This window comes from Pelophylax lessonae, assembly GCF_965119305.1.
Source record: "Pelophylax lessonae genome assembly, chromosome: 2".
Taxonomy (NCBI): Eukaryota; Metazoa; Chordata; class Amphibia; order Anura; family Ranidae; genus Pelophylax; species Pelophylax lessonae.
In genome coordinates, this window is record NC_138769.1 from 745,488,501 (window position 1) to 745,515,077 (window position 26,577).

The window sequence follows — 26,577 nt, forward strand, 5'->3', positions numbered from 1 at the left end:
ATGATATAGCGGGTTACAGAGTTAAAAGTTGTGAGATCCCATATATCTTTATCAGTAAACTTTACACAGACAAGACAGAAATTCTGAAGTTGATGTCCTTCATTTCAAGGCTCTACTTACAAGTGGTGACCCCGAAGCGTGTCTCTCTGTCTTCAGTCCAACCTCCCATCCCCCAACAGGAGGGAAGGAGAACTCGGAGGTAAACTAGGTGAGAACTTCTTTCCTTTGCTCCTGTGTGGGTTTGGGTGGCTTGGCACAGTGCGGCACGAGAGGTAACACCGCTTGTCTTTATATTTCTACATATCTTGTCTGGGTGGAGGTTATTGGTTGGAAAATTTTTATACTGTTTGATTTTCTGTAAATAATTTCTGTTTTCCCTTTGAAGGGAGATATTATGTGTGGTTTGATGAAGTGATTGGCTCAATAGTTACCACTTCACTTACATGTTTAGTTTTTATAAAATAGATGAACAAATATGACAAATGTTGGTGTTATTTTATTTCATTCAGTGATTTCCTCTGATCATTGGGTCCATCTAGTGGCCATAATGTGGTATTAAACTATTTTTCCTGATTGAGGTATTTTGGAACTAATACCTCATTATGGCCACTAGTTGGAGCTGACGATTATAGGAAATCACTGTGTTTATTAGAATACAGCCAGAATTGTGGGTGTGGCCAATTGCTTAGCAGTGGGAGGGGCTTAAGGGATAGGGTAAACAAAACCTAGACTTCCTAGTACTTATAAAATATGCTTTGATTGCTCAGCCTACCTTAAAGAAGAACTTCATTAAAATAGTCAGAGACTGCATAGCAACCAGCAACTGTTGAGACAATGAAGAATTTGGTGAGAAGTATATAATGTACAGTATTGTGTATATAGTGCAGGAGAGTGTAATGTACAAAATGCAGGAGTATGTAATGTACAGAATGCAGGAGACAGGAGTATGTAATGTACAGAATGCAGGAGACAGGAGTATGTAACGTACAGAATGCAGGGGTCGGACTCTGCACCATCCACCCCCCCCCCCCAGCTCTATACACCCCAAATGCCCACTCAGCTCCATACACCCCCCCCATACACCCCAAATGCCCCCAGCAGCTCTATCCACCTCAAATGCCCACCCTAGCTCCATCCACCCCAAATGCCCACCCTAGCACTATCTATCCCAAACACCCATCCAACCTCCAAATATTCCAAATGTCCATCCCAGCTCCATCCACCCCCCCCCCCATCCAGCTCCATTCACCCCATATGCCCACCCCAGCTCCATCCACCCTAAATGCCCCCAGCTCCATCCAACCCAAATGCCCCCTTTTGGGGGGCGCAAACAGAAAAATGTAATAGGCATTGCTTTGCGGCAAAAAACGCTGTTAAAAATTGCGTGACTTTGAGGTCACAAAAGTGTGAAAGGGGCCTTCAGTAATCAAGGTAGAGTGTGTCCCCTTCAATGCAGAGTGACCAGCATGCCGTGCCCCCCTTTCAATGCAGAGAGACCAGCGTGCCCCCTTTCAATGCAGAATGACCAGTGTGCCCCCCTTGAATGCAGAAAGATCATCGTGCCCCCTGTCAATGCAGAGAGACCAGCGTGCCCCCTGTCAATGCAGAGAGACCAGCGTGCCCCCTTTCAATGCAGAGAGACCAGCGTACCCCCTTTCAATGCAGAGAGACCAGCGTGCCCCCTTTCAATGCAGAGAGACCAGCGTGCCCCCTTTCAATGCAAAATGACCAGCGTGCCCCCTTTCAATGCAAAATGACCAGCGTGACCCCTTAATGCAGAATGACCAGCGTGACCCCTTAATGCAGAATGACCAGCGTGACCCCTTAATGCAGAATGACCAGCGTGACCCCTTTAATGCAGAATGACCAGTGTGACCCCTTAATGCAGAATGACCAGCGTGACCCCTTTAATGCAGAATGACCAGTGTGACCCCTTTAATGCAGAATGACCAGCGTGCAGGGTTCTGGAGTGCCTTATGCGCAGGGTTCAGGAGAGTGCTAGGTACAGAGTGCAGGGTTTAGAAGCGTGTTAGAAACAGAGTGTGAGGTTCTGAAGTGCGTTATGCACAGGGTGTAAGGTTTATGATCGTGTTAGGTACAGAGTGCAGGGTTCTGAAGTGCATTTTGTACAGGAAGGTAGATACTGGAGTGTGCTATGTGCAAAGTGCAGGGCTCTTGAGCATGCTATGCACAGGGTGCAGGGTTTTGTAATGCATTATGTACAGAGTGCAGAATTCTGGAGTGTGTTATGTACAGGAAGGTGGGTTCTAAAGTAAGTAAGGGTCCTTTCACACGGACGGTCCATATGTCCGTTTTTCATCCCATCCGTTTGCGGATGATAAACGGAGATAATGTAAGTCAATGGGATTGCGGATGTCAGCGGATGACCATCTACTGACATCCGATTTGCGTCCTTTCTGATCAGTTCCGTTTTTTTGAACGGAACAGAACCCTATTTTTCTTCCGTTTAAAAAAACGGAACGGATGCAAAAACGGATGTCAGTGGTGTCATCCGCTGACATCCGCAATCCCATTGACATACATTATTTCTGTTTATCATCCGCAAATGGATGGGATGATAAACGGACATACGGACCGGATGACACAAGTGTCACCCGTGTCCGTAAAAAAAAAAAAAAGCCGAAGCGGATCAAAATACGGTCCGCCCCGTGTGAAAGGACCCTTATGCACAAGGTGCAGGGTTCAAGAGAGCGGTAGGTACAAAGTCTATTCATCTATTCGTATCTCACTATTGCACCTCTTGTCAGCTATAACCTCTACACACACACACACACACACACACGTACAAACACACATGCACAAACCACATGTACAACACACACATACAAACACACACACACGCACAAACACACATGTATAAACATACACACACACACACACGTACAAACACACACACCACGTGCACAAACCACATGTACAAAACACACACACATGTACAAACACACACAAACCACATGCACAGACACACACATGTACAAACACACACATGAACAAACACACACAAACCACATGCACAGACACACACACGTACAAACACACACATGCACAACACACACACACACACACACACATACAAACACACACACAAACCACGTGCACAAACCACACATGTACAAACACACACACACGTACAAACACACATGTACAAACACACACACATGCACACACGTACAAACACACACACGTACAAACACACACGCACGTACAAACACACACAAACCACACATGTACAAACACACTCCTCTAACCCCCCCCCCCCCCCCAAAAAAAAAAACTCTATCATCTTCCACATTCTTACCTTTGGAAAAGCACATTTCTGTAGCCGGCTGTCACAGCTTCGTTTTCCTTTTCACTGCACTCTCACCTCATTTTCAGCTCCCAAACTCCCGGAGCAGGAAGGAGATAGGGATTGCAGTGCAGCTCACCCCTCTCTTGCTCTTGGACAGGCTTCACTCGGTCAGACCAGCAGCACTTATTCTGCTTCTAAGTGCAGCGCAGAACGTGGGAGAAATCTTACTTTCACTTTTAACTGCAGAAGCCGGGCTGTGAGTGCAGGGCTAGTACCACAAGGCTGGGAAACCTCTGGGTAAAGTATTTGAGTGAATGGATTCTAAACCTTGGCATCTTTTCCCGCCAACAATGTTTAATTGCCGGCTGTTTCCCCATACGCTGGTTGCTTGACAAAGGGGCGGGCCTGGGTAGAAGTCCCGCCCATCCCAACATCACAGCTTGAATTTGACAGCTGCACGCTCTGCAGCCTCACAGAGCACATCCAGGGGGTTTATCTGCCAGTCTCTGGTTCTGCTCCATGTTCACACTTGCACTGGAAGTTACTATTTAAATTAACAAATGTAGTGATGCGGGACAATGCCCTTGTACAGCGGGACTGCGGGACAGAAGTATAAATGCGGGACAGTCCCGCCCAATCCGGGACTGTTGGGAGGTATGCATGCTTGTTACATATTCTTTACATAGACCCCTTAGTTTCCTATGTCGGGGAGGGGGGGTCATACAAATCCCTGAGATCATACCCATGTATTTATGAGTACAGTACACATTGAAGGACATAAATACCAGAGCTGTTTTTTAATTCTTTTTGCACCCATGGTAAAATGCAGATTTTGGGCCTGAAGATTAGATAAAACCCCCAAGCATATATTTTCTGAAAGCAGAGGCCCTGGAGAATAAAATGGTGGTAATTGTTAAGGTGTTCCTCGTACACAAATGTCACCTTCATATCCGGGTTTATTTTCTCCTTTCCCCCATTTTCTATGGTGTGATCTTTTCTACAATACTTTGTTATAATAATGTAACACGTTGTGTATTGTATTGTACACAAATTATTACCGACTCCGCCTCCACATTCCAGACAAGTCATTTTCCTGATCAATTGGATTTCTTCCTTTACCACTTTATTCATTTTTTTTTTGCACTCTTGTTAAAATTAAAATTAGGATAAAAAATATATTGAACGAAAAAAATTGTGTGTGTCGTGCAATTATAACAAGCTTCAGTATCCAGAAACGTCTGGTAGGTGACACTTCCATATACAGCCCAAGGAAGTGACAAGAAACCCCTAGGAACCTTTGGAGGAACCCTGGCTGAGAAAGGCTGGACTTGGCAGTCATATATAATTATTATTATACAGGATTTATAAAGCGCAAACAGTTTGCGCAGGCTCTACAATGTTAGGGCAAACAGTACAATTACAATAAAATTCAATACAGGAGGAATCGGAGGGTCCTGCTCTTTAGAGCTTACAATCTAGGAGGGAGGGTCAAGTGATACAAAAGGTAATAACTAGTGTTGAGCGAACACGGACTGTATTATTCGTGTTCGTACCGAATAATTGGATTTTTTGTACCCGAACACGGACACTTTACTGTATGTTCGGGTAAAAATCCGTGTTCGGTCGTTTTATTTCCGGGTTTTGCATGCTTTGGCGCTCTTTTCATGGCGGGCTTTCAACAGCCAATCAACAATCGTTTAACTGGTGTGCCTTAAGCCATCCCAGCCATGCCTGCAAATGTCTCAGTAGCTGTGATTGGCCGTCTGAAGCATGTGACCAAGTCTTTATAAGTTCGAGGCAGCCGCAGCGGCGTCATTATGCTGCTTAGATTCAGGGACAGAGCACACATCAACGTGCTGGCTGCTGATTAGGGAAAGATAGGCAGGAAAAAACCATTTGTGTCCGGATAGAATTGAGGGACAGGTCGGAGTGTTTAGGCAGGGCGAGTTGTAGGCATTTTAGGGATAGAGTCTGCTGAATTATATAGGGTCAGTGTCTTCTACAAACTACAATCGATATTGCTGTGTGGGGGGTGGGGTGAATCTGCACTCAATCCTGATCTACGATCTCTTCTCAATCCTGTTAGGGACAGAGTCTGCTGAATTTTAGGGAAACTGTGTTCTACAAACTACAATCGATATTGCTGTGTGGGGGGTGGGGTGAATCTGCACTCAATCCTGATCTACGATCTCTTCTCAATCCTGTTAGGGACAGAGTCTGCTGAATTTTAGGGAAACTGTGTTCTACAAACTACAATCGATATTGCTGTGTGGGGGGTGGGGTGAATCTGCACTCAATCCTGATCTACGATCTCTTCTCAATCCTGTTAGGGACAGAGTCTGCTGAATTTTAGGGAAACTGTGTTCTACAAACTACAATCGATATTGCTGTGTGGTGTGGGATTGGAGATAGGCAGGTGTCAGTGATCCACATCCATTTTTCTGTGTGTGAGCTGCAGTGAACACAATCTTTTTGGGCTGCAGTGAACACAATCTTTTTGGGCTGCAGTGAACACAATCTTTTTGGGCTGCAGTGAACACAATCTTTTTGGGCTGCAGTGAACACAATCTTTTTGGGCTGCAGTGAACACAATCTTTTTGGGGTGCAGTGAACAAAATCTTTTTGGGGTGCAGTGAACACAATCCTTTTTGGTGTGCAGTGAACACAATCTTTGTGGGGTGCAGTGAACAAAATCCTTTGTGGGGTGCAGTGAACACAATCTTTTTGGGGTGCAGTGAACAAAATCCTTTTTGGGGTGCAGTGAACAACATCCTTTTTGGGGTGCAGTGAACACAATCTTTTTGGGGTGCAGTGAACAAAATCCTTTGTGGGGTGCAGTGAACACAATCTTTTTGGGGTGCAGTGAACACAATCTTTTTGGGGTGGAGTGAACAACATCCTTTTTGGGGTGCAGTGAACAAAATCCTTTTTGGGGTGCAGTGAACAAAATCATTTTTGGGGTGCAGTGAACACAATCTTTTTGGGGTGCAGTGAACACAATCTTTGTGGGGTGCAGTGAACACAATCTTTTTGGGGTGGAGTGAACAACATCCTTTTTGGGGTGCAGTGAACAACATCCTTTTTGGGGTGCAGTGAACACAATCTTTTTGGGGTGCAGTGAACACAATCTTTGTGGGGTACAGTGAACAGAATCTTTGTGGGGTGCAGTGAACACAATCTTTGGGGGGTACAGTGAACACAATCTTTGTGAGGTGCAGTGAACACAATCTTTGTGGGGTGCAGTGAACACAATCATTGTGGGGTGCAGTGAACTCAATCTTTGTGGGGTACAGTGAACACAATCTCATACTGAAGGTTTGAGGGTGCTGCCTGTTCCATACTCCCCCTACTCCTCATCTAGCCTTTTAGGGGTACAAACAATAGTAATTGGGGCCTAGTGTGGTTGTGTACGTGTGATATACATACACTTTTTTGGGATCATATTTTCTATTCCGCTATTTAATCAAAAACCTTTGGGGATCAGTTAAATTGGGGGATAGTCTGTGTTGGTACGTGTGAGAGAGATCCACCTTTCCAAGTTGTTGGGGTTCATCTCATACTTCTGAAGGTTTGAGGGTGCTGCCTGTTCCATACTCCCCCCTACTCCTAGCCTTTTAGGGGTACAAACAATAGTAATTGGGGCCTAGTGTGGTTGTGTACGTGTGATATACATACACTTTTTTGGGATCATATTTTCTATTCCGCTATTTAATCAAAAACCTCTGGGGATCAGTTAAATTGGGGGATAGTCTGTGTTGGTACGTGTGAGAGAGATCCACCTTTCCAAGTTGTTGGGGTTCATCTCATACTTCTGAAGGTTTGAGGGTGCTGCCTGTTCCATACTCCCCCTACTCCTAGCCTTTTAGGGGTACAAACAATAGTAATTGGGGCCTAGTGTGGTTGTGTACGTGTGATATACATACACTTTTTTGGGATCATATTTTCTATTCCGCTATTTAATCAAAAACCTCTGGGGATCAGTTAAATTGGGGGATAGTCTGTGTTGGTACGTGTGAGAGAGATCCACCTTTCCAAGTTGTTGGGGTTCATCTCATACTTCTGAAGGTTTGAGGGTGCTGCCTGTTCCATACTCCCCCTACTCCTAGCCTTTTAGGGGTACAAACAATAGTAATTGGGGCCTAGTGTGGTTGTGTACGTGTGATATACATACACTTTTTTGGGATCATATTTTCTATTCCGCTATTTAATCAAAAACCTCTGGGGATCAGTTAAATTGGGGGATAGTCTGTGTTGGTACGTGTGAGAGAGATCCACCTTTCCAAGTTGTTGGGGTTCATCTCATACTTCTGAAGGTTTGAGGGTGCTGCCTGTTCCATACTCCCCCTACTCCTAGCCTTTTAGGGGTACAAACAATAGTAATTGGGGCCTAGTGTGGTTGTGTACGTGTGATATACATACACTTTTTTGGGATCATATTTTCTATTCCGCTATTTAATCAAAAACCTTTGGGGATCAGTTAAATTGGGGGATAGTCTGTGTTGGTACGTGTGAGAGAGATCCACCTTTCCAAGTTGTTGGGGTTCATCTCATACTTCTGAAGGTTTGAGGGTGCTGCCTGTTCCATACTCCCCCTACTCCTAGCCTTTTAGGGGTACAAACAATAGTAATTGGGGCCTAGTGTGGTTGTGTACGTGTGATATACATACACTTTTTTGGGATCATATTTTCTATTCCGCTATTTAATCAAAAACCTCTGGGGATCAGTTAAATTGGGGGATAGTCTGTGTTGGTACGTGTGAGAGAGATCCACCTTTCCAAGTTGTTGGGGTTCATCTCATACTTCTGAAGGTTTGAGGGTGCTGCCTGTTCCATACTCCCCCCTACTCCTAGCCTTTTAGGGGTACAAACAATAGTAATTGGGGCCTAGTGTGGTTGTGTACGTGTGATATACATACACTTTTTTGGGATCATATTTTCTATTCCGCTATTTAATCAAAAACCTTTGGGGATCAGTTAAATTGGGGGATAGTCTGTGTTGGTACGTGTGAGAGAGATCCACCTTTCCAAGTTGTTGGGGTTCATCTCATACTTCTGAAGGTTTGAGGGTGCTGCCTGTTCCATACTCCCCCTACTCCTCATCTAGCCTTTTAGGGGTACAAACAATAGTAATTGGGGCCTAGTGTGGTTGTGTACGTGCGAGATACATACACTTTTTTTGATCATATTTCCTATTCCGCTATTCAATAAAAACCTTTGAGGATCAATTGAATTGCGGGATAGTCTGTGTCGGTACGTGTGAGAGAGATCCACCTTTCCAAGTTGTTGGGGTTCATCTCATACTTCTGAAGGTTTGAGGGTGCTGCCTGTTCCACACCCCCCCTACTCCTCATCTAGCCTTTTAGGGGTACAAACAATAGTAATTGGGGCCTAGTGTGGTTGTGTACGTGCGAGATACATACACTTTTTTTGATCATATTTCCTATTCCGCTATTCAATAAAAACCTTTGAGGATCAATTGAATTGCGGGATAGTCTGTGTCGGTACGTGTGAGAGAGATCCACCTTTCCAAGTTGTTGGGGTTCATCTCATACTTCTGAAGGTTTGAGGGTGCTGCCTGTTCCATACCCCCCCTACTCCTCATCTAGCCTTTTAGGGGTACAAACAATAGTAATTGGGGCCTAGTGTGGTTGTGTACGTGCGAGATACATACACTTTTTTTGATCATATTTCCTATTCCGCTATTCAATAAAAACCTTTGGGGATCAATTAAATTGCGGGATAGTCTGTGTCGGTACGTGTGAGATCCACCTTTCCAAGTTTTTGGGGTTCATCTCATACTTCTGAAGCTTTGAGGGTGCTGCCTGTTCCATACTCCTCCTCCTCCTCATCCATCCTTTTAGGTGTACAAACAATAGTAATTGGGGCCTAGTGTGCTTCTGTACGTGTGAGATACATACACATTTTTTGATCATATTTCCTATTCCGCTATTCAATAAAAACCTTTGGGGATCAATTAAATTGCGGAATAGTCTGTGTCGGTACGTGTGAGATCCACCTTTCCAGGTTTTTGGGGTTCATCTCATACTTCTGAAGCTTTGAGGGTGCTGCCTGTTCCATACTCCTCCTCCTCCTCATCCATCCTTTTAGGTGTACAAACAATAGTAATTGGGGCCTAGTGTGTTTCTGTACGTGCGAGATACATACACTTTTTTTGATCATATTTCCTATTCCGCTATTCAATAAAAACCTTTGGGGATCAATTAAATTGCGGGATAGTCTGTGTCGGTACGTGTGAGATCCACCTTTCCAAGTTTTTGGGGTTCATCTCATACTTCTGAAGCTTTAAGGGTGCTGCCTGTTCCATACTCCTCCTCCTCCTCATCCATCCTTTTAGGTGTACAAACAATAGTAATTGGGGCCTAGTGTGCTTCTGTACGTGTGAGATACATACACATTTTTTGATCATATTTCCTATTCCGCTATTCAATAAAAACCTTTGGGGATCAATTAAATTGCGGGATAGTCTGTGTCGGTACGTGTGAGATCCACCTTTCCAAGTTTTTGGGGTTCATCTCATACTTCTGAAGCTTTGAGGGTGCTGCCTGTTCCATACTCCTCCTCCTCCTCATCCATCCTTTTAGGTGTACAAACAATAGTAATTGGGGCCTAGTGTGCTTCTGTACGTGTGAGATACATACACATTTTTTGATCATATTTCCTATTCCGCTATTCAATAAAAACCTTTGGGGATCAATTAAATTGCGGAATAGTCTGTGTCGGTACGTGTGAGATCCACCTTTCCAAGTTTTTGGGGTTCATCTCATACTTCTGAAGCTTTGAGGGTGCTGCCTGTTCCATACTCCTCCTCCTCCTCATCCATCCTTTTAGGTGTACAAACAATAGTAATTGGGGCCTAGTGTGTTTCTGTACGTGTGAGATACATACACTTTTTTTGATCATATTTCCTATTCCGCTATTCAATAAAAACCTTTGGGGATCAATTGAATTGCGGGATAGTCTGTGTCGGTACGTGTGAGAGAGATCCACCTTTCCAAGTTGTTGGGGTTCATCTCATACTTCTGAAGGTTTGAGGGTGCTGCCTGTTCCATACCCCCCCTACTCCTCATCTAGCCTTTTAGGGGTACAAACAATAGTAATTGGGGCCTAGTGTGGTTGTGTACGTGCGAGATACATAAAATTTTTTTGATCATATTTCCTATTCCGCTATTCAATAAAAACCTTTGAGGATCAATTGAATTGCGGGATAGTCTGTGTCGGTACGTGTGAGAGAGATCCACCTTTCCAAGTTGTTGGGGTTCATCTCATACTTCTGAAGGTTTGAGGGTGCTGCCTGTTCCATACTCCCCCTACTCCTCATCTAGCCTTTTAGGGGTACAAACAATAGTAATTGGGGCCTAGTGTGGTTGTGTACGTGTGATATACATACACTTTTTTTGGATCATATTTTCTATTCCGCTATTCAATAAAAACCTTTCTAGGGCAAGATCTTAAATTACAGAAATATGAGGAGACCGTCAAATAAGGGCCGTGGCCTGGGTCGTGGTGCTGCTGGTAGAGCTCCTGTTGCAAGGAGAGGACATGGTCGATCTGTGCCAGCTACACGCACAAGTGAAACACCTTCCTCAAGTGTGAGTAGGCGACAGAACCTGCATCAGTATTTGGTAGGGCATCAAACGCCCCTAGAAGTGATGAGGCCAGAACAAGTTGAGGCGATAGTAGATTGGTTTGCTGCTGACAGTGCCTCCAGTTCCTTCACATTGTCTCCCACCCAGTCTACTGCAGAAAGGTCAGAGTTGGCACCTGCAGCCAATGTCCAACCGTCTTTCACCTCACCCCCTTGCAAATCAGGCCAGCAGTCTGAGCCCCAAGCCATACAGCAGTCTCTTATTCTTTTTGAGGACTCTGTCAGCAGGGTTTCCCAGGGCCATCCACCTAGCCCTGCCCCAGAAGTGGAAGAGATTGAGTGCAGCGATGCCCAACCACTTATTCCTCAAGATGAGTACATGCAAGGATCATCGCAGCACGTCTCCGATGATGACGAAACGCAGGTGCCAACTGCTGCGGCGTTCAGCATTGTGGAGACCGACAAGGAGGGCAGGGGTGAAGACTGGGTGGAAGATGATGTGGAGGACGATGAGGTCCTCGACCCCACATGGAATGAACGTCATGCAGGTGAACTGAGTAGTTTGGAGGAAGAGGCGGTGGTCGCACAGAGCCACCAGCACAGCAGAAGAGGGAGCAGGGTGCAGAAGCGGAGCGGCCGTGCCCTAGACACTACGCCCGCTACTGCCCAACGCAGCAAGGGAACGAGCGCACCAAAGTCAGCTCAAAGGAGTTCTCTAGCGTGGAAGTTCTTTAGAAAATGTGCTGATGACAGGACACGAGTGGTTTGCACCCTGTGCAATCAGAGCTTGAAGCGAGGCATGAACCTTCTCAACCTGAGCACAACCTGCATGATCAGGCATCTAAGTGCAAAGCACGAGCTGCAGTGGAGTACACACCTTCAAAACCAAGAAACGTCTCTGGCTCATCCTGCTTCCTCTTCTGCTGCAGTCTCGGCCGCTCCAGCCACATCTGTAGTGATACCGGCACCTGCCACCCCGCAAACAGACGATCTGTCAGCAACACCACCACCTGGGTCACCAACAACCATCTCCACAATGTCCCGTGGAAGCGTTCAGCTTTCCATCTCCCAAACACTTGAGAGGAAGAGGAAGTACCCCCCTACCCACCCGCGATCCCTGGCCCTGAATGCCAGCATTTCAAAATTATTGGCCTTTGAAATGCTGTCATTCCGTCTGGTGGAGACGCACAGTTTTAAAAACCTTATGTCGGTGGCTGTCCCACAGTACGTCGTGCCCAGCCGCCACTACTTTTCCAGGCAAGCCATCCCTTCCCTGCACAACCAAGTGGGGGAAAAAATCAGGTGTGCACTGCGCAACGCCATCTGTGCCAAGGTCCACCTAACTACGGATACGTGGACCAGTAAGCACGGTCAGGGGCGTTATATCTCCCTAACGGCACACTGGGTAAATGCAGTGGCGTATGGGCCTGAGGCGGATAGCAATTTGGCGCATGTCCTTCCACCACCGAGGATTGCAGGGCGCTTCAGTTTGCCTCCTGTTCCTAACTCCTCCTACTCCGCTTCCTCATCCTCTACCGCCTCCTCATCCGGACAGCGTAACACCTTCACCACCAACTTCAGCACGGCCAGGGGTAAACGACAGCAGGCAGTTTTACAACTTGCCTGTTTGGGGGACAAACCACACACCGCGCAGGAGTTGTGGAGGAGCATGGAACAGCAGACAAATGAGTGGTTGCTGCCAGCGAGCCTCAAGCCCGGCCTGGTGGTGTGCGATAACGGGCGAAATCTCATAGCAGCTCTGGGCCTAGCCGGTTTGACGCACATCCCTTGCCTGGCGCATGTGCTGAATTTGGTGGTGCAGAGGTTCCTTAAAAACTACCCCGATATGTCAGAGCTGCTGCAGAAAGTGCGGGCCGTTTGTGCGCACTTTCGGCGTTCTCACCCTGCTGCTGCTCGCCTGGCAGCGCTGCAGCGTAACTTCGGCCTTCCCGCTCACCGCCTCATATGTGACGTGCCCACAAGGTGGAACTCCACCTTGCACATGCTGGAAAGACTGTGCGAGCAGCAGCAGGCCATAGTGGAGTTCCAGCTGCAGCACGCACGCGTGAGTCGCTCTGCGGAACAGCACCACTTCACCACCAATAACTGGGCCTCCATGCGAGACCTGTGTGCCTTGTTGCGCTGTTTTGAGTACTCCACCAACATGGCCAGTGGCAATGACGCCGTTCTCAGCTTAACTATCCCACTTCTATGCCTCCTTGAAAAAACAATTCGGGCGATGATGGAAGAGGATGTGGCACAGGATGAGGAGGAGGAGGAGGATGAAGAGGTAACATTTCCAAGGCTTTCAGGGCAGTCATTCGCAAGGGGCTCCGAGGGTGGGTTCCTGCACACGCAAACGCCAGGGACGCAATTGTCCAGCAGGGGCACAGTTCTGGAGGATGAGGAGGATGAGGAGGAGGAGGAGCTGGAGGAGGAGATGGAACCATGTTCACAGCAGGGTGGCACCCAGGCCAGCTCATGGCCATCACTGGTGCGTGGCTGGGGGGATACAGAGGACACGGACCATACACCTCCCACAGAGGACAGCCTTTCGTCGCCTCTGGGCAGCCTGGCACACATGAGCGATTACATGCTGCAGTGTCTCCACAACGACCGCCGAGTTGCCCACATTCTAACTTGTGCTGATTACTGGGTGGCCACGCTGCTGGATCCCCGTTACAAGGACAACGTACCGTCCTTAATTCACTCACTGGAGCGCGATCGCAAGATGCGCGAGTACAAGCGCACGCTGGTAGACGCCATGCTGCTGGCATTCCCATCTGACAGCGGGGCCACAGTGGAAGCACAAGGCAGAGGAGGAGGAGGAGGAGGTCGCCAACGCAACCAGGGCACCGCCAGCACCTCAGAAGGCAGGGTTAGCATGGCCGAAATGTGGAAAAGCTTTGTCAGCACGCCACAACAAACAGCAGCACCAGCAGCTCAGATGGAACGTCTTAGCAGGAGGCAGCATTTTACCAACATGGTGGAGCAGTATGTGTGCACACGCCTACATGTAGTGAATGACGGGTCTGCCCCCTTCAACTTCTGGGTCTCCAAATTGGGCACATGGCCTGAGCTTGCCCTTTACGCCTTGGAGGTGCTGGCGTGCCCTGCAGCCAGTGTATTATCTGAACGGGTATTTAGCACGGCTGGGGGCGTTATAACAGACAAGCGCAGCCGCCTGTCCAGAGACAATGTGGACAAGCTCACGTTCATTAAAATGAACCAGGCATGGATCCCACGGGACTTTTCCGTACCTTATGCAGAATAGCAATGGATACCGACCTTACCCACCCATTGTTCCATTTTTGCTCTTTCTCACTCTTTTGGGGTGTACCCTCATTTAAAATTTGTGAAAAGAAGCAGTGTTGGCTACCTCGTCCTCCTCCTCAGGGCCAGATTAATGTAGGGTCTATTGGAGCTGCAGCTCCAGGCCCCTACCTTTTATATAGGCCCCGGGTTGGCCATATTCACTGTTACCGCTCTTCTGTCACTTGTAAACACAGAAGTCTGGCTTCTATGCTCGCTTCCCCAGGCAGCACCCTCAGAACCTCCCCACACAGCGTGAAGGCCGGACAAGGAGGGACAGTTGGCGATGCATGGATGTGTTTATGGGCTTCAGAGACAGCATCCCATGTTGAATTAGGCATGCATGGCTGCACCCTTCCTCCTCTGGGTGCATGGCAAGGCACGGCCCTAAGGCCCTTCAAAATCCTCAGCACCAAGCCCATGATGCTGTTAATCCGGCCCTGGTCCTCCTCCACCGCCGCTTCCACCTACACCGCCCATAGGTGTGCGCAGCCTATTGCATTAAGGTGTGCACCCCAAAGTTGAAATACACATGCATGTGTTTGCCAGCAGGGAGAGTAATGTATCGGGGCCATGTACCTGTAGGCAAGGAGAAATAGAGCAGAGCAGGTCCCAGGGAGATCTTTCCCATCTCCTCACTGGCAATGCTATGTGCCCTAGGTGATTAGGGTGTGCCCAGGCACACCCAGCACACCCTGTGCGCACGCCTATGTCACCGCCACATCCACCACCACCTCAACCTCCCTCCTACTCCATATGGGCCTCGTCCTTCAGAGATGAAGAAGAACATTGTTTTATTTTTCTGTTTTTTTTTGTTGTTTTAAGTTATTTCCCTATCCACATTTGTTTGCAGAGCACTTGCCATGCTCTTAATTACGTTTTGCTGCCATTTGCAGCACTCTAGCCCTTTCCTTTGGTGTTTTAGAGCCATTTTAGTGCCTTAAAGTTCGGGTCCCCATTGACTTCAATGGGGTTCGGTGTCCGGGAAAAGTTCGGTAAAAGTCCGGGACACGGACCCGGACTTTTTTTTAAAGTTCGGCCGAACCCGTCGAACACGGACATCTAGGTGTCCGCTCAACCCTAGTAATAACTGTGGGGCATGGGCAGATGGAGAAAATAAAAGTGCATTTGTTAGGTGGGGGGCAGAATAGGCTTCTCTGAAGAGATGAGTTTTCAAGCAACACCTAAAGGTGGATAGAGTAGGAGATAGACAGATTGGAGTAGAGAGTTCCACAGGATAGGAGAGACTCGGGAGAAGTCCTGGAGGTGGGAGGAGGTGTCAAAGGAACTAGAAAGCAGAAGATATTGGGAGGATCAAAGAGGATGATTTGGTTGGCATATTGAGACCATTTTAGTGGTATTGCTGGGGGCGAGTTGTGAATGACTTTGTAAGTTACCGTTAGTAATTTTTATTTAAATTTGTTGGGTGAGTGGCAGCCAATGAAGGGATTGGCAGAGAGGGGTAGCAGATACTAAGTGGTTTGTAAGGTGGAGGAGTCTGGCAGCAAAATTCATGAGGGACTGAAGGAGGGATAGCCTATGTAAAGGTAAGACAATGAGGAGGGAGTTGCAGTGGTCGAGGCGAGAGATAACCAGGGAATAGGGATGGGCAAACGGTTTGGGACGGTCATAAGTTTGGCTTGAACATCGTCTGTTTGGGTGTTCGCCCAACACCAGAAATTTCTGTGTGCGTGTTTTTCTTTTTTCTTTTTTTTCATGTTTGATACTATCAATGCAATTATTATTTTTTTAATTATTTATTTATTTATTTTTTTACAAAATATTGTTTTTAAAGGAGCAGTGATTTTAATTAATGCTTACAATGAAAAGAAAAAGAAAAATTCCTTTAAATATAGTGCCTGGGGAGTCCCCTTAGTCTGCCTGTAAAGTGGAGTATCTGTACTGTGTATAGAACCTGCTGCAGCAAAACTGACATTTATAAAGAAAAAAATTACATTTAAATTGATTTTCCCGGCCATTGCAATAGAAATAATTAAAAAAAAAAAAAAACAATGTGGGGGTCCCCCCTCGGTCCATACCAGGCCCTTTGAAATCCCCACAATCATTCTCGGTAACTTCAACATCCCTGTTACTACAAACACTTCTGTTACTTCTAAATATTTTAGTCCATCCTCCTCATTTGGCCTAAAGCAGTGGATACACAATGGATAGAGGCTTCTACTCACTCTGGTGGCAACACCCTCAGCCTTGTATTCTCCCACCGATGCACTCCATGCAACCTCTCCAACAATCCTCTCCCTCTCTCTAAACACCACTAGGGATGGGCGAGCGGTTTGGACTGAGGATAACTTCAGCCCAAAATGGCCGCTTCAGGTGTTCACCAAACACCCAAATTTTCTGTGTGCTCTGCGTTTCTTCTATTTATTTTACTATCTACATCCGGCCGAGTGCACAGTCAATAGGTTGTTAAGAAGTGAGGCCGGGAAACTGGCCACGGCGTCCTTAACGACAAATGAGTCATCAGCTGTCAGCAGGCTTCCCCGCAGACAGCTGAATGTAAAAAAAATGATTGTTGGCAAAAAAAAAAAAGGGGGAAATAAACAGCGCGGGGTCCCCACCGTCTACACCAGGCCCCATCCATACCAGGCCCAAAAAAGGCTGAATGCTTGGATAAGGGTTTGGTATAGATTTTGAGGGGAAACCCCATGACAATTTTTTTTTTTTTTAAATGGCGTATCTTCCCCCCAAAAATCCACACCAGACCCTTATCCAAGCACATAGCCTGGCAGGCCAGGACAGGGGTGAGGACAAGCGAGTGCCCCCCAAACCATACCAGGCAACATGCCCTCAACATGGGGGGTGCTTTGGGGCAGGGGGGTCTACAGGGGGCTTATCGGAATCTGGAAGCCCCCTCGAAAAAGGGGGCCCCCAGATCCTGGCCCTCATTTACCAAAAAAAAGTGTCAAAATAAAGACACGAGCCAGATTTGGACAGTTCCTTTATTAAAAAAATAAAATAAAAAAACAATGTCCCTGATGTAGATCCATCATCAATCACAACGACCGCTGCACCGCCGACCCAAAAAAGAAAAAAAAACTCTCCGCCCACGAGAAAGGCTGACTGTCGAATGCCTGCTCCGCTGGGTGACAGTTTTTAAATAGGTAATGGGCAGAGCCACCTGGTGGCCCTGCCCCTTATGATGTCACCGATCCAGCATGCAACCAGTCAGTTACATCACAAGGGGGTGGGCTACCAGATGATGTCACCAGGTGGCCCTGCTCCTTACCTTTTTAAGAACTGTCAGACTGTCATCCCTTTGAGGGTGGAGGTTTTTTTTGGGAGGGGTCCAGAGTGCACTGGGCGTTGTGAATGACGATTAATCTACATCGGGGGACATTGTTTTTTATTTTTTATGAAAGGAAATGTAAAAAACATGCTCATAGCCTCATTAATTCTTACAATGTACCCCAAACTCATTCACATAGAGGGGCAGGATCTGGGGGCCCCCTTGTTAAAGGGGGCTTCATGATTCTGATAAGTCCCTTGCCTGCAGACCCCCACAACCACAGGCCAAGGTTGTGGGGAAGAGGCCCTTGTCCCCATCAACATAGGAACAAGGTGCTTTGGGGGGGAGGGGCGAGCCCAACCTGCCCCATATAACCCCCAATGTTGAGGGCATGTGGCCTGGTATGATTTGGGGGGGGGGGGCGCTCACTCATCCCCCCATCATTCCTGGCCTGCCAGGCTGCATGCTCGGGTAAGGGTGAGGTATAGATTTTGGGGGGACCTCATGCCATTTGGTTTTTTACATTTTGGCATGGATTTCCCCTTAAAATTCATGCCAGACCCAAAGGGCCTGGTATGGATTTTGGGGGACCCCATGCCGATTTTTCCCTGATTTTTATCTTGCTGGCAATTTTTTGTTTTTTACATTCTGCTGTAAGCGGGGAAGCCCACTGACAGCTCATAGTTACATAGTTAGTGAGGCTGAAAAAAGACACAAGTCCATCCAGTTCAACCTATGATTAGAGATGTATAGAACTGTTCGCCGGCGAACAGTTCCCGGCGAACTTAGCATGTTCGCGTTCGCCGCTGCCGGCGAACATATGCGATGTTCGGTCCGCCCCCCATAAGACATCATTGAGGCAAACTTTGACCCTGAACTTTACAGTCAGCAGACAAATTTCCAGCCAATCAGCATACCTCCCTCCCACACCCTCCCACCTCCTATAAATAAGCAAGGGCAGCATCCATCTTAGATCATTCTGAAGCAGTGTGTGTAGTGAGAGTAGGGAGAGAGCTGCTGCTGCTGCTGCTGCTGTTAAGCTAGGGACAGTTAGTCAGTGTTCCTGGTCTTGCAGTGTTCTTGGTCCACTACTGCTGTAATATCAGCACCCCAAAAAGCCCTTCTAAGGGCTGGTATTTGTGTTTTTTTTTTTTATATATATATATATATATATATATATATATATATATATATATATATATATATATATATATATATACCTAGCGTCCCCAAAAGCCCTTTTAAGGGCTGGTAATTGAGTTGTTTCTTCTTATATATATATATATATATATATATCTATCTAGTGTCCCCAAAAGCCCTTTTAAGGGCTGGTAATTGAGGATTTTTTTTATTTATATATATATATATATATATATATATATATATAGTGTCCCCAAAAGCCCTTTTAAGGGCTGGTAAGGTAATAGAGTTTTTTCTTTATATATATATCTATATATATCTATTGTACACTGCAGTTGCCTGCCCGCTGTGTGTGAGAGGCCACAGACCTACCACAGACTGTACTGTGTGCACACCACACTCATTTCGGGTGGCACAGGCACAGTACCTGGCATTTTAAAAAATATTTTTTTTTTCCTCTGTCATAATTGCAGTGAGTGCTGTGTCAGGTCCACAGAGTGCACTGTACGCACTGCAGTGCACTGCCCACCACTGATATATATATGGTGGCACAGCATCTTGTTGCAATAAATTGAAAAAAAATATATTTTTTATTATTGCAGTTGCCTGGGCTGCCAGTTACTGTCAGGTCCACAGAGTGTACTGTGCCCACTGCAGTGCCACTGTGTGCCCACCCACCACTGATATATAAGGTGGCACAGCAGCTTGCAAAGTAAAAAAAATATATATATATTTTTTAATTGCAGTTGCCTGGGTGCCAGTGACTGCTGTCAGGTCCACAGAGAGTGTACTGTGCCACTGCCCACCCACCACTGATATATAAGGTGGCACAGCAGCTTGCAAAGTAAAATAAAATATATATTTTTTAAAATTGCAGTTGCCTGGGTGCCAGTGACTGCTGTCAGGTCCACAGAGAGTGTACTGTGCCACTGCCCACCCACCACTGATATATAAGGTGACACAGCAGCTTGCCAAGTAAAAAAAATATATATATTTTTTAATTGCAGTTGCCTGAGTGCCAGTGACTGTCAGGTCCACAGAGTGTACTGTACCCACTGCCCAACACTCCTATAGGGTGGCACAGCACCTTGCACTCATAGTACACAACACATTAAAAAAGAAAATGACAGGCAGAGGCAGGCCACCCCGCAAGGGCCGTCGTGGTCGTGGTGCTGTGATTTCCTTAGGCCCTAGAATAATGCCCAGTGTTCAGAGGCCACCACAGACCCTGAACTCAAAAAATTCTGAGGCCATAGTTGACTGGCTTACACAAGACACCCAATCGTCTACAGCTTCCGCTCGGAACCCTAATGTACCATCCTCCTCCAGCTCAGCTTCGGGCACCTCTCAATTTACCACTCGCCAGCCCGCTGGCACCACCACCAACACTAGCACCACAGCCGCTTCACTTGATCCGTCAGAGGAGTTATTTTCACATCAGTTTGAAGAAATAAGTGATGCGCAACTATTAGTGCCAGAGGATGTAGATAACGGGGATATGTCTCAGTCAGGCAGCATTATACACATGGACGTACATTGTGATGATGATGATGTTGTACCTGCTGCTGCTGCCTTTGCTGAGTTGTCAAGTGAAGCGGCTGATGATGACGATGTGTCTGTGGATGTCACCTGGGTGCCTGCTCGAAGAGCAGAAGAAGAGGGGGAAAGTTCAGATGGGGAGACAGAGAGGAGGAGGAGACGAGTTGGAAGCAGGGGGAGGAGGTTATCGCAAGGAGCTAGTGGCGCAGTCAGACAGCATGTAGATTCGGCACCCGGGGTCAGCCAGACAGCACGCCAATCAACGCAAGCTGTTGCCACCACCAGAATGCCGTCCTTGCAAAGCTCAGCAGTGTGGCATTTTTTTTGTGTGTCTGCCTCTGATATCAGCGATGCCATTTGTAACCTGTGCCAAAAGAAACTGAGTCGTGGGAAGTCCAACACCCACCTAGATACAACTGCTTTGCGAAGGCACATGATCTCACATCACAAACGCCTATGGGATCAACACATGAGTAAAAGCAGCACACAAACTGAAAGCCACCATCCTCCTCCTGGTCCAGCATCTTCAGCCACGTCAACCACTGCTGTCCTCCATGCCCCCTATCAACAACCCGCCCCTCCGCCTCTCACCTTCAGCAGTTCCTGCTCGTCACCTGCCCACAGTCAGGTGTCTGTCAAGGAAATGTTTGAGCGTAAAAAGCCAAACTCGCAGAGTCACCCCCTTGCCCGGCGTCTGACAGCTGGCTTGTCGGAACTCTTAACCCGCCAGCTTTTACCATACAAGCTGGTGGAGTCTGAGGCCTTCAAAAAATTTGTCGCTATTGGGACACCGCAGTGGAAGGTACCCGGCCGAAATTATTTTTCACAAAAGGCAATCCCCAACCTGTACTCTATTGTGGAAAAGGAAATCATGTCACGTCTGGCACACAGTGTTGGGGCAAGGGTCCATCTGACCACTGATAGCTGGTCTGCAAAGCACGGTCAGGGCAGGTATATAACGTACACTGCGCATTGGGTAAACCTGCTGGCGGCTGCCAAGCATGGAATGCGTGGCTCTGCTGCAGAGGAGTTGGTGACACCGCCACGACTTGCAGGCAGGCCTGCTGCCACCTCCTCTACTCCTCCTACTCCATCCTCTTTGCTAACCTCCTCGGCTGAGTCCTCTTCTGCTGTTGCGTCTTGCTCCACACCAACTGCACCCCCCCAGCTCCCCAGGGGCTATTCCACATGCCGGATACGACAGTGTCACGCTGTCTTGGGGTTGACTTGCCTGAAAGCAGAGAGTCACACCGGACCAGCACTACTGTCCGCCCTGAATGCACAGGTGGATCAGTGGCTGACCCCGCACCAACTGGAGATCGGCAAAGTGGTGTGTGACAACGGGAGCAATTTGTTGGCGGCATTGAATTTGGGCAAGTTGACACATGTGCCGTGCATGGCACATGTGTTGAATCTGATTGTGCAACGTTTTGTGCAGAAGTACCCAGGCTTACAGGACGTCCTCAAGCAGGCCAGGAAGGTGTGTGGCCATTTCAGGCGTTCCTACACGGCCATGGCGCACTTTGCAGATATTCAGCGGCGAAACAACATGCCAGTGAGGCGCTTGATTTGCGACAGCCCGACACGTTGGAATTCAACACTGCTAATGTTCGACCGCCTGCTCCAACAAGAAAAAGCGGTCAACGAGTATTTGTATGACCGGGGTGCTAGGACAGCCTCTGCGGAGCTGGGTATTTTTTTGCCACGCTACTGGACGCTCATGCGCAATGCCTGTAGGCTCATGCGTCCTTTTGAGGAGGTGACAAACCTAGTGAGTCGCACTGAAGGCACCATCAGCGACATCATCCCATATGTTTTTTTCCTGGAGCGTGCCCTGCGAAGAGTGCTGGATCAGGCCGTAGATGAGCGTGAAGAGGAAGAGGAAGAGTTGTGGTCACCATCACCACCACCAGAAACAGCCTTACCATCGATTGCTGGACCTGCGGCAACACTGGAAGAGGAGTGTGAGGAAGAGGAGTCAGAGGAGGAATGTGGCTTTGAGGAGGAGGAACACCAACCACAGCAGGCATCCCAGGGTGCTCGTTGTCACCTATCTGGTACCCGTGGTGTTGTACGTGGCTGGGGGGAAGAACACACCTTCAATGACATCAGTGAGGACGAGGAATTGGACATGAGTAGCTCGGCATCCAACCTTGTGCAAATGGGGTCTTTCATGCTGTCATGCCTGTTGAGAGACCCTCGTATAAAAAGGCTGAAGGAGAACGACCTGTACTGGGTGGCCACGCTACTAGACCCCCGGTATAATCAGAAAGTCTGTGATATGTTACCCAATTACCGGCAGTCGCAAAGGATGCAGCAGCTACAAAATAAGTTAAAAACTATGCTTTACACAGCGTATAAGGGTGATGTCACAGCACAACGGGAATCCAACAGGGGAAGAGGTGAAAGTAATCCTCCTTCTACCACCACAACCACGCCGGCAAGGACAGGACGCTTTACAGACGTCTTGTTGTTGGAGGACATGCAGAGCTTTTTTAGTCCTATGCATCGCCACAGCCCTTCGGGGTCCACCCTCAGAGAACGACTCGACCGACAGGTAGCAGACTACCTTGCCTTAACTGCAGATATCGACACTCTGAGGAGCGATGAACCCCTTGACTACTGGGTGTGCAGGCTTGACCTGTGGCCTGAGCTATCCCAATTTGCCATTGAACTTCTGGCCTGCCCCGCTTCAAGTGTGCTGTCAGAAAGGACCTTCAGCGCAGCAGGAGGTATTGTCACTGAGAAGAGAAGTCGCCTAGGTCAAAAAAGTCTTGATTACCTCACGTTTATTAAGATAAATGAGGCATGGATCCCAAAGGTACTGACAGTGGGGGATGCATTTGACTAAAAAAGGCCTGGTGATGATTGAGATGCCTTGGCCTAAAAATGGTCCACACGCTGCTGTATATAATCATTCTCTGCATGCCGGATGACTTACGTGACGTCTCCGCCACCAACTACGGTACAAGCCGCAATGTTTTAGTGCACTTTCTGCCTTAAAACCTCAATTTTTCAGGCCGCTGCTACAGCAGCGGCTGCAACAATACCTACTTTTTCATGCATGTGTACATGCCTAATTTTTCTGGCCTCTGGTGCTACACTGTGGCTGCAAAAAAACAAAAAACAAAAAAAAAGGCACATACATGTGTCAATTCCCCTTCGTGATCGTTACCTTGTCGTGGTGAAGGGGCTTGCGTATCACAATGAAGCGATCACCTCTAGGATTGTGTTGGCACACCCCAGATGATAAGGTCGTTGCTTCATTGTGTACAGACCAAAAGCGATCCGCAGGATAATTTTTCATAAAAAAAAACATTCATTTTCTTTCATTCTTTCTGCGGAGCTGGGTATTTTTTGGCCGCGTTACTGAATGCTCATGAACAATGGCTGTAGGCTCATGCGTCCTTTTGCGGAGATGACAACCCTGGTGGTCAGTCGAACCCAAGGCAACATCATCGACCTCATCCCATATGCGTTTTTTCTGGAGCGTGCCCTGCGAAGAGTACTGGATCAGGCTGTAGATGAGCATGAAGAGGAAGAGTTGTGGTCCTCATCACCACCAGAAGCAGCCTTGTCGTTGTCAATTGCTGGACCTGTGGCAACGCAGAGAGAGGAGTCTGAAGAAGAGAAGTCAGAGGAGGAAGGTGGCTTTGAGGAGGTGGAATACCAGCCACAGCAGGCGTCCCAGGGGGCTTGTTCTCACCTTTCGGGGACCCTTGGTGTTGTATGTGGCTGGGTGGAGGAAGAGACCTTCAATGATGTCAGTGAGGACAAGGAACGGGACATGGCTAGCTTGGTATCCAACCTTGTGCAAATGGGGAGTTTGCGGTTGTGCAAATGGACTGACTGACTGTTAAACGGGGAGTTTGGTCTGTCAGAGTTTGGTCTGTCACTGTGAAGCGGGCGACGGGCGTAACCCTTACACTACTTGACCGATAAAACATCATACCTGATCGTATTCACACACTGGATGTTTTAGTGCTGGTTTACACTGCCGCTACCACTAAAGTAGCGTCGCTTCCAGTGCGACTTTGGCGCGACTTAGCGCGACTTTGGCGCGACCTCATCGCGAGGCGACTTTTTATTTGCCCAATCACAATATCATGTTTTGTGACCGTCACCTAATTTCCTTTTCCTGTTTTTTGTTTTACATATTTCCCCATGTGTGCAGTGTTGTCTGTGTCATAGCTCAACTGATAGGCATGTTTGCCTTGGCATATCATATTTCAGCTTGCCAGAAAGAAAAAAAGACAGCTGGAAAGACACTGCATTAGTTTTCTACTAAAAATCATAAGAAAAATGCTGTTTTTTTGGGTTGTGGACATACTACAGAGCTGAAACTTGACAGGTACACTTTTTAGACCCCCCAGACACTAAATACAAAAAATGACATGCCTGCCTAAAAAAATGCCCGCTAAATGCCTGCAAGAAAAAAAGCCAGCCGCAGAGAAGCCATATTCCTGAAAATATAAGAAAAATGCTGTTTTTTAGGGGTTCTGGACATGCTACAGAGCTGAAACTTGACAGGTACACTTTTTATACCCCCCAGACACTAAATACAAAAAATGACATGCCTGCCTAAAAAAATGCCCGATAAATGCCTGCAAGAGAAAGAGCCAGCCGCAGAGAAGCCGTATTCCTGAAAATATAATAAAAATGCTGTTTTTTAGGGGTTCTGGACATGCTACAGAGCTGAAACTTGACAGGTACACTTTTTAGACCCCCCAGACACTAAATACAAAAAAAGACATGCCTGCCTAAAAAAATGCCCGATAAATGCCTGCAAGAGAAAAAGCCAGCCGCAGAGAAGCCGTATTACTGAAAATATAATAAAAATGCTGTTTTTTAGGGGTTCTGGACATGCTACAGAGCTGAAACTTGACAGGTACACTTTTTAGACCCCCCAGACACTAAATACAAAAAATGACATGCCTGCCTAAAAAAATGCCCGCTAAATGCCTGCAAGAGAAAAAGCCAGCCGCAGAGAAGCCGTATTCCTGAAAATATAAGAAAAATGCTGTTTTTTAGGGGTTCTGGACATGCTACAGAGCTGAAACTTGACAGGTACACTTTTTAGACCCCCCAGACACTGAATACAAAAAATGACATGCCTGCCTAAAAAAATGCCCGCTAAATGCCTGCAAGAAAAAAAGCCAGCCGCAGAGAAGCCATATTCCTGAAAATATAAGAAAAATGCTGTTTTTTAGGGGTTCTGGACATGCTACAGAGCTGAAACTTGACAGGTACACTTTTTAGACCCTCCAGACACTAAATACAAAAAATGACATGCCTGCCTAAAAAAATGCCCGCTAAATGCCTGCAAGAGAAAAAGCCAGCCGCAGAGAAGCCGTATTCCTGAAAATATAAGAAAAATGCTGTTTTCTAGGGGTTCTGGACATGCTACAGAGCTGAAACTTGACAGGTACACTTTTTAGACCCCCCAGATGCTAAATCCAAAGAAATTTTTTATTTTTATTTTTTTTTTAATTTTTCCAATAATTGGCTCTCTATCAAAAAATTATAATTTTTAAGAACTTTTTTTTGCGTGATCCCTCTCCGGCATGCCACAGTCCAGGTGTTAGTCCCCTTGAAACAACTTTTCCATCACTATTGTGGCCAGAAAGAGTCCCTGTGTGTTTTAAAATTCGCCTGCCTATTGAAGTCTATGGCGGTTCGCCGGTTCGCGAACATTTGCCGATGTTCGCGTTCGCCGTTCGCGAACGGCGAATTTTAGGTTCGCGACATCACTAATCAGATTATTTCATAGAAAAAACAGAGTTTCGATCTACCACAGAGTATAGTAAAGTCGCCTCCATCCCTAAAATTGTATGCAAAATTGGATAAAACCAGAGTAACGGGACTTTAAATGAGGCATGAAATGTAAAAAAGGGATATTTATTCTAGAAGACATACAGTAATACAGTTCATAATTTCTGGTAGACAATATTAAACAGTATACAATTCATATGGGAGTATAAATATATTAAAATAGGATCACACATACGATCTTTTCCCAATTAATTCCAATATGAAAACAATATGTATATCAATTCATAAACAACTAGAATAGGAAAATCAGAATAAAATATTAGAATAAATTATTGCATCCGAGTTTTTGTATAATCTCGACGTGTTTCTAGGACCTCCGTCCATTCATTAGGAGTATTGGATGCCAGTAAAGTATCTAAAGAAGAGGAAAGAGATTAAGACAATCCTGCACCAGAACATGTGTAATGAGAATAACATCTTGGGGATCTGTACATAACCTAGTACCTTGATCATCTCAGGGTCAATAGAACACAAGAGGAATGAAACCCAGCCTAGGAGAGGAAGTGACGGCAATAATTTATTCTAATATTTTATTCTGATTTTCCTATTCTAGTTGTTTATGAATTGATATACATATTGTTTTCATATTGG

At 46.7% G+C, this 26,577-nt stretch overlaps 1 protein-coding gene across 1 annotated transcript in view; it reads left to right on the forward strand.

The window, feature by feature from the left end:
- Window positions 1-26,577, forward strand: part of LOC309548372 (uncharacterized protein) — a gene marked incomplete at both ends in the record, with an annotated part of 1,605,927 nt that overhangs the window by 52,035 nt on the left and 1,527,315 nt on the right.